This window comes from Arachis stenosperma, chromosome 5 (genome assembly GCF_014773155.1).
Source record: "Arachis stenosperma cultivar V10309 chromosome 5, arast.V10309.gnm1.PFL2, whole genome shotgun sequence".
Classification (NCBI taxonomy): Eukaryota; Viridiplantae; Streptophyta; class Magnoliopsida; order Fabales; family Fabaceae; genus Arachis; species Arachis stenosperma.
The window spans coordinates 13,064,353-13,071,938 of NC_080381.1; the positions used below are offsets into that span (position 1 = coordinate 13,064,353).

At 41.5% G+C, this 7,586-nt stretch overlaps 1 non-coding gene across 1 annotated transcript; it reads left to right on the plus strand.

The window, feature by feature from the left end:
- The first annotated feature begins 6,855 nt into the window (after nucleotides 1-6,855).
- On the plus strand, nucleotides 6,856-6,963 carry LOC130983728 (small nucleolar RNA R71). Its single transcript, XR_009087706.1, has one exon. It is a non-coding gene; the product is annotated as a small nucleolar RNA R71 (small nucleolar RNA).
- Nucleotides 6,964-7,586: the final 623 nt, after the last annotated feature.

Sequence of the window (7,586 nt, forward strand, 5' to 3'; positions counted from 1 at the left end):
AAGAGATATTCACTAGAGCTTTGATTGCTTGTAGAACAAGAATGGTTGTCAGTCACCTTGTTCATGAGTGAGAATGATGATGAGTGTCACGGATCATCACCTTCATCAAGTTGAAGAAAAAGTGATATCTTGGACAAAGAACAAGCGGAATTGAATAGAAGAACAATAGTAATTGCATTAATACTCGAGGTACAGCAGAGCTCCACACCTTAATCTATGGTGTGTAGAAACACCACCGTTGAAAATACATAAGAACAAGGTCCAGGCATGGCCGAATGGCCAGCCTCTCAATGATCTAAGATAGCATAAAACGAAGATAGCTACCAAAGTCTCTAGATACAATAGTAAAAGGTCCTACTTATAGATAACTAGTAGCCTAAGGTGTATAAAGATGAGTAAATGACATAAAAATCCACTTCCGGGCCCACTGGTGTGTGCTTGGGCTGAGCAATGAAGCAATTTCGTGTAGAGACTCTTCTTGGAGTTAAACGCCAGCTTTTATGCCATTTTGGGCGTTTAACTCCCATTTGGGTGCCAGTTCCAGCGTTTAACGCTGGGATTTCTTGGGGTGACTTTGAACGCCAGTTTGGGCCATCAAATCTGGGCAAAGTATGAACTATCATATTGCTGGAAAGCCAGGATGTCTACTTTCCAACGCCGTTGAGAGCGCGCCAATTGGGCATCTGTAGCTCCAGAAAATCCACTTCGAGTGCAGGGAGGTCAGAATCCAACAGCATCTGCAGTCCTTTTGAGTCTCTGGATCAGATTTTTGCTCAGATCCCTCAATTTTAGCCAGAAAATACCTGAAATCACAGAAAAACACACAAACTCATAGTAAAGTCCAGAAAAGTGAATTTTAACTAAAAACTAATAAAAATATACTAAAAACTAACTAGATCATACTAAAAACATACTAAAAATAATGCCAAAAAGCGTATAAATTATCCGCTCATCAGCCAGCCAAGCCTTAGCAAATCACTGCTCCAAAAGCAAGATTGATGAAAATCAACAAGCTCTTGTGATGATAAGTTGAAACCTCGGTCCAATGAGATTAGACATGGCTTCTCAGCCAGCCAGATTTCAACAAATCATCATGAAACTCTAGAATTTATCTTCAAGAATTTTGAAAAAAAAAATACCTAATCTAAGCAACAAGATGAACCTTCAGTTGTCCAAACTGAACAATCCCTGGCAACGGCGCCAAAAACTTGGTGCGCGAAATTGTGAACAATACTTTTCACAACTCTCATAATCCCCGGTCATGAACTCCAAAAACTTGATAGTTCAATTCCATGGCATTACACAACTTCGCACAACTAACCAGCAAGTGCACTGGGTCGTCCAAGTAATACCTTACGTGAGTAAGGGTCGATCCCACGGAGATTGTTAGTATGAAGCAAGCTATGGTCACCTTGTAAATCTCAGTCAAGCAGACTCAAATGGGTATAGTGATAAACGAAAACAACATAAAGATAAAGATAGAGATACTTATGTATATCATTGGTGAGAGCTTCAGATAAGCGTATGAAGATGCCTTCCCTTCCGTCTCTCTGCTTTCCTACAGTCTTCATCCAATCCTTCTTACTCCTTTCCATGGCAAGCTTATGCAAGGGTTTCACCGTTGTCAGTGGCTACCTCCCATCCTCTCATTGGAAATGTTCAACGCACCCTGTCACGGCACGGCTATCCATCTGTCGGTTCTCAATCAGGCCGGAATAGAATCCAGTGATTCTTTTGCGTCTGTCACTAACGCCCCGCCTTCAGGAGTTTGAAGCACGTCACAGTCATTCAATCATTGAATCCTACTCAGAATACCACAGACAAGGTTAGACCTTCCGGATTCTCTTGAATGCCACCATCAGTTCTCGCCTATACCACGAAGACTCTGATCTCACGGAATGGCTGGCTCGTTTGTCAGGCGAGCACTCGGTTGTCAGGCGATCAACCATGCATCGTGTTATCAGAAATCCAAGAGATATTCACTAGAGCTTTGATTGCTTGTAGAACAAGAATGGTTGTCAGTCACCTTGTTCATGAGTGAGAATGATGATGAGTGTCACGGATCATCACCTTCATCAAGTTGAAGAACAAGTGATATCTTGGACAAAGAACAAGCGGAATTGAATAGAAGAACAATAGTATTGCATTAATACTCGAGGTACAGCAGAGCTCCACACCTTAATCTATGGGTGTAGAAACTCCACCGTTGAAAATACATAAGAACAAGGTCTAGGCATGGCCGAATGGCCAGCCTCCCAATGATCTAAGATAGCATAAAACGAAGATAGCTACCAAAGTCTCCAGATACAATAGTAAAAGGTCCTACTTATAGATAACTAGTAGCCTAAGGTGTACAAAGATGAGTAAATGACATAAAAATCCACTTCCGGGCCCACTTGGTGTGCTTGGGCTGAGCAATGAAGCAATTTCGTGTAGAGACTCTTCTTGGAGTTAAACGCCAGCTTTTATGCCAGTTTGGGCGTTTAACTCCCATTTGGGTGCCAGTTCCAGCGTTTAACGCTGGGATTTCTTGAGGTGACTTTGAACGCCGGTTTAGGCCATCAAATCTTGGGCAAAGTATGGACTATCATATATTGCTGGAAAGCCCAGGATGTCTACTTTCCAACGCCGTTGAGAGCGCGCCAATTGGGCTTCTGTAGCTCCAGAAAATCCACTTCGAGTGCAGGGAGGTCAGAATCCAACAGCATCTGCAGTCCTTTTGAGTCTCTGGATCAGATTTTTGCTCAGATCCCTCAATTTCAGCCAGAAAATACCTGAAATCACAGAAAAACACACAAACTCATAGTAAAGTCCAGAAAAGTGAATTTTAACTAAAAACTAATAAAAATATACTAAAAACTAACTAGATCATACTAAAAACATACTAAAAACAATGCCAAAAAGCGTATAAATTATCCGCTCATCACTTGTCCTCAAGCAACTGAAGATCAAATAAGATAAAAAGAAGAGAATATGCAATGAACTCCAAAAACATCTATGAAGATCAGTATTAATTAGATGAGCGGGGCTTTTAGCTTTTTGCCTCTGAACAGTTTTGGCATCTCACTCTATCCTTTGAAATTCAGAATGATTGGCTTCTTTAGGAACTCAGAATCCAGATAGTGTTATTGATTCTCCTAGTTAAGTATGATGATTCTTGAACATAGCTACTTATTGAGTCTTGGCCGTGGCCCAAAGCACTCTGTCTTCCAATATTACCACCGGATACATACATGCCACAGACACATAATTGGGTGAACCTTTTCAGATTGTGACTCAGCTTTGCTAGAGTCCCCAATTAGAGGTGTCCAGGGTTCTTAAGCACACTCTTTTTGCCTTGGATCACAACTTTATTCTTTCTTTTTCTTTCTTTTTCTCTTTCCCTTTTTTTCGGTTTTTTTTTTTTGCCTCTTTTTTTTTGTATTCACTGCTTTTTCTTGCTTCAAGAATCATTTTTATGATTTTTCAGATCCTCAGTAACATGTCTCCTTTTTCATCATTCTTTCAAGAGCCAACATTCATGAACCACAAATTCAAAAGACATATGCACTGTTTAAGCATACATTCAGAAGGCAAAAGTAATGCCACCACATCAAAATAATTAAACTGCTATAAAATTCAAAATTCATGCAATTCTTTTTCTTTTTCAATTAAGAACATTTTTTTATTTAAGAAAGGTGATGGATTCATAGGACATTCATAACTTTAAGGCATAGACACTAAGACACTAATGATCACAAGACACAAACATAGATAAACATAAGCACTAAAATTTGAAAAACAGAAAATAAAGAACAAGGAGATTAAAGAACGGGTCCACCTTAGTGATGGCGGCTCTTTCTTCCTCTTGAAGATCCTATGGAGTGCTTGAGCTCCTCAATGTCTCTTCCTTGCCTTTGTTGCTCCTCTCTCATGATTCTTTGATCTTCTCTAATTTCATGGAGGAGGATGGAATGTTCTTGGTGCTCCACCCTTAGTTGTCCCATGTTGGAACTTAATTCTCCTAGGGAGGTGTTCAGTTGCTCCTAATAGTCTTGTGAAGGAAAGTGCATCTCTTGAGACATCTCAGGGATCTCATGATGAGAGGGGTCTCTTGTTTGCTCCATCCTTTTCTTAGTGATGGGCTTGAGGTCATGCCTTCTCAGTTGAACCGACTTCCTTCTTGAATCTCTCTTTCATTGAGCACCCTCTTCATAAATATCTGTGAAGACTTGGTCCAACCTTTGGTCAAAGTTGACCCTTCTTCATGGCCACAACTTCATAGAAGTGGTCTTGATGCACCCTTGAGATGAATCTCTCCATCTCCCATGACTCGGAGGTGAAAGCTTTTGCCTTTCCTTTCCTCTTTCTAGAGGTTTTTCCGGCCTTGGATGCCATAAATGGTTATGGAAAAACGAAAAAGCAACGCTTTTACCACACAAAACTTAAAAGGTTTGCTCGTCCTCGAGCAAAAGAAGAAAGAAGAGAGTAGAAGAAGAAGAAATGAGGAAGAAGGCAATGGCTTTTGTGTTCGGCCAAAGAGGGTGGGTTTGGGTGGGAAAGTGGTTTGAATTTGAATGGTGAGGTAGGTGGGGTTTTATGAAGGATGGATGTGAGTGGTGAAGAGGAAGATGGGATTTGATAGGTGAAGGGTTTTTGGGGAAGAGGTATTGAGGTGATTGGTGAATGAGTGAAGAAGAGAGAGAGTGGTGGGGTTGGTGGGGATCCTGTGGGGTCCACAGATCCTGTGGTGTCAAGGAAAAGTCATCCCTGCACCAAATGGCATTCAAAATCACATTTTGAGCCATTTCTGGCGTTAAACGCCGGGCTGGTGCCCATTCCTGGCGTTTAACGCCAGGTTCTTGCCCTTTTCTGGCGTTTAACGCCAGTCTGGTGCCCCTTTCTGGCGTTAAACGCCCAGAATGGTGCCAGACTGGGCGTTAAACGCCCAATTGCTAGCCTCACTGGCGTTTAAACGCCAGTGGGTTCTTCCTCCAGGGTGTGCTGTTTTTCTTCCTGTTTTTCATTCTGTTTTTGCTTTTTCAATTGATTTTGTGTCTTCTTATGATCATCAACCTACAAAAAACATAAAATAACAAAGAGAAATAGATAACATATAACATTGGGTTGCCTCCCAACAAGCGCTTCTTTAATGTCAGTAGCTTGACAGATGGCTCTCATGGAGCCTCACATTTTCTCAGAGCAATATTGGAACCTCCCAACACCAAACTTAGAGTTTGAATGTGGGGGTTCAACACCAAACTTAGAGTTTGGTTGTGGCCTCCCAACACCAAACTTAGAGTTTGACTGTGGGGGCTCTGTTTGACTCTGATTTGAGAGAAGCTCTTCATGCTTCCTCTCCATAGTGACAGAGGGATATCCTTGAGCCTTAAACACAAAGGATTCTTCATTCACTTGAATGATCAGTTCGCCTCTATCAACATCAATCACAGCCTTTGCTGTGGCTAGGAAGGGTCTGCCAAGGATGATGGTTTCATCCATGCACTTCCCAATCTCTAGGACTATAAAATCCGCAGGGATGTAATGGTTTTCAATCTTCACCAAAACATCCTCTACAAGTCCATGAGCTTGTTTTCTTGAGTTGTCTGCCATCTCTAATGAGATTCTTGCAGCTTGCACCTCAAATATCCCTAACTTCTCCATTACAGAGAGAGGCATGAGGTTTACACTTGACCCTAAGTCACACAGAGCCTTCTTGAAGGTTATGGTGCCTATGGTACAAGGTATTGAAAACTTCCCAGGATCTTGTCTCTTTTGAGGTAATTTCTGCCTAGACAAGTCATCCAGTTCTTTGGTGAGCAAAGGAGGTTCATTCTCCCAAGTCTCATTTCCAAATAACTTGTCATTTAGCTTCATGATTGCTCCAAGGTATTTAGCAACTTGCTCTTCAGTGACATACTCATCCTCTTCAGAGGAAGAATACTCATCAGAGCTCATGAAAGGCAGAAGTAAGTCCAATGGAATCTCTATGGTCTCATTTTGAGCCTCAGATTCCCATGGTTCCTCATTGGGGAACTCAATGGAGGTCAGTGCACGCCCATTGAGGTCTTCCTCAGTGGCGTTCACTTCCTCTCCTTCCTCTCCAAATTCGGCCATGTTGATGACCTTGCACTCTCCTTTTGGATTTTCTTCTGTATTGCTTGGAAGAGTACTAGGAGGGAGTTCAGTAACTTTCTTGCTCAGCTGTCCCACTTGTGCCTCCAAATTCCTAATGGAGGACCTTGTTTCAGTCATGAAACTTTGAGTGGTTTTGATTAGATCAGAGACCATAGTTGCTAAGTCAGAGGGGTTCTGCTTAGAATTCTCTGTCTGTTGCTGAGAAGATGATGGAAAAGGCTTGCCATTGCTAAACCTGTTTCTTCCACCATTATTGTTGTTGAAACCTTGTTGAGGTTTCTCTTGATTCTTCCATGAGAAATTTGGGTGATTTCTCCATGAAGAATTATAGGTGTTTCCATAGGGTTCTCCTAGGTAATTCACCTCTTCCATTGAAGGGTTCTCAGGATCATAAGCTTCTTCTTTAGATGAAGCATCCTTAGTACTGCTTGGTGCACTTTGCATTCCAGACAGACTTTGAGAAATCAAATTGACTTGTTGAGTCAATATCTTGTTCTGAGCCAAAATGGCATTCAGAGTATCAATCTCAAGAACTCCTTTCTTCTGATTAGTCCCATTGTTCACAGGATTCCTTTCAGAAGTGTACATGAATTGGTTATTTGCAACCATTTCAATTAGCTCTTGAGCTTCTGTAGGCGTCTTCTTCAAATGAAGAGATCCTCCAGCAGAGCTATCCAAAGACATCTTGGATAGTTCAGAGAGACCATCATAGAAAATACCTATGATGCTCCATTCAGAAAGCATGTCAGAAGAACATTTTCTGATCAATTGTTTGTATCTTTCCCAAGCTTCATAGAGGGATTCTCCATCCTTCTGTCTGAAGGTTTGGACTTCCATTCTAAGCTTACTCAATTTTTGAGGTGGAAAGAACTTTGCCAAGAAGGCATTGACTAGCTTTTCCCATGAGTCCAGGCTTTCTTTAGGTTGTGAGTCCAACCATGTCCTAGCTCTATCTCTTACAGCAAAAGGGAATAGCATAAGTCTGTAGACCTCAGGGTCTACCCCATTAGTCTTGACAGTGTCACAGATTTGCAAGAATTCAGCTAAAAACTGATGAGGATCTTCCAATGGAAGTCCATGAAACTTGCAATTCTGTTGCATTAGAGAAACTAATTGAGGCTTAAGCTCAAAGTTGTTTGCTCCAATGGCAGGGATAGAGATGCTTCTCCCATAGAAGTCGGGAGTAGGTGCAGTAAAGTCACCCAGCACCTTCCTTGCATTGTTTGCATTGTTTTCGGCTGCCATGTGTTCTTCTTCTTTGAAGATTTCTGTTAGGTCCTTTATAGAGAGTTGTGCTTTAGCTTCTCTTAGCTTTCGCTTCAAGGTCCTTTCAGGTTCAGGGTCAGCTTCAACAAGAATACCTTTGTCTCTGCTCCTGCTCATATGAAAGAGAAGAGAACAAGAAAATGTGGAATCCTCTATATCACAGTATAGAGATTCCTTGAGGTGTCAGAAGAACAGAAAAATAG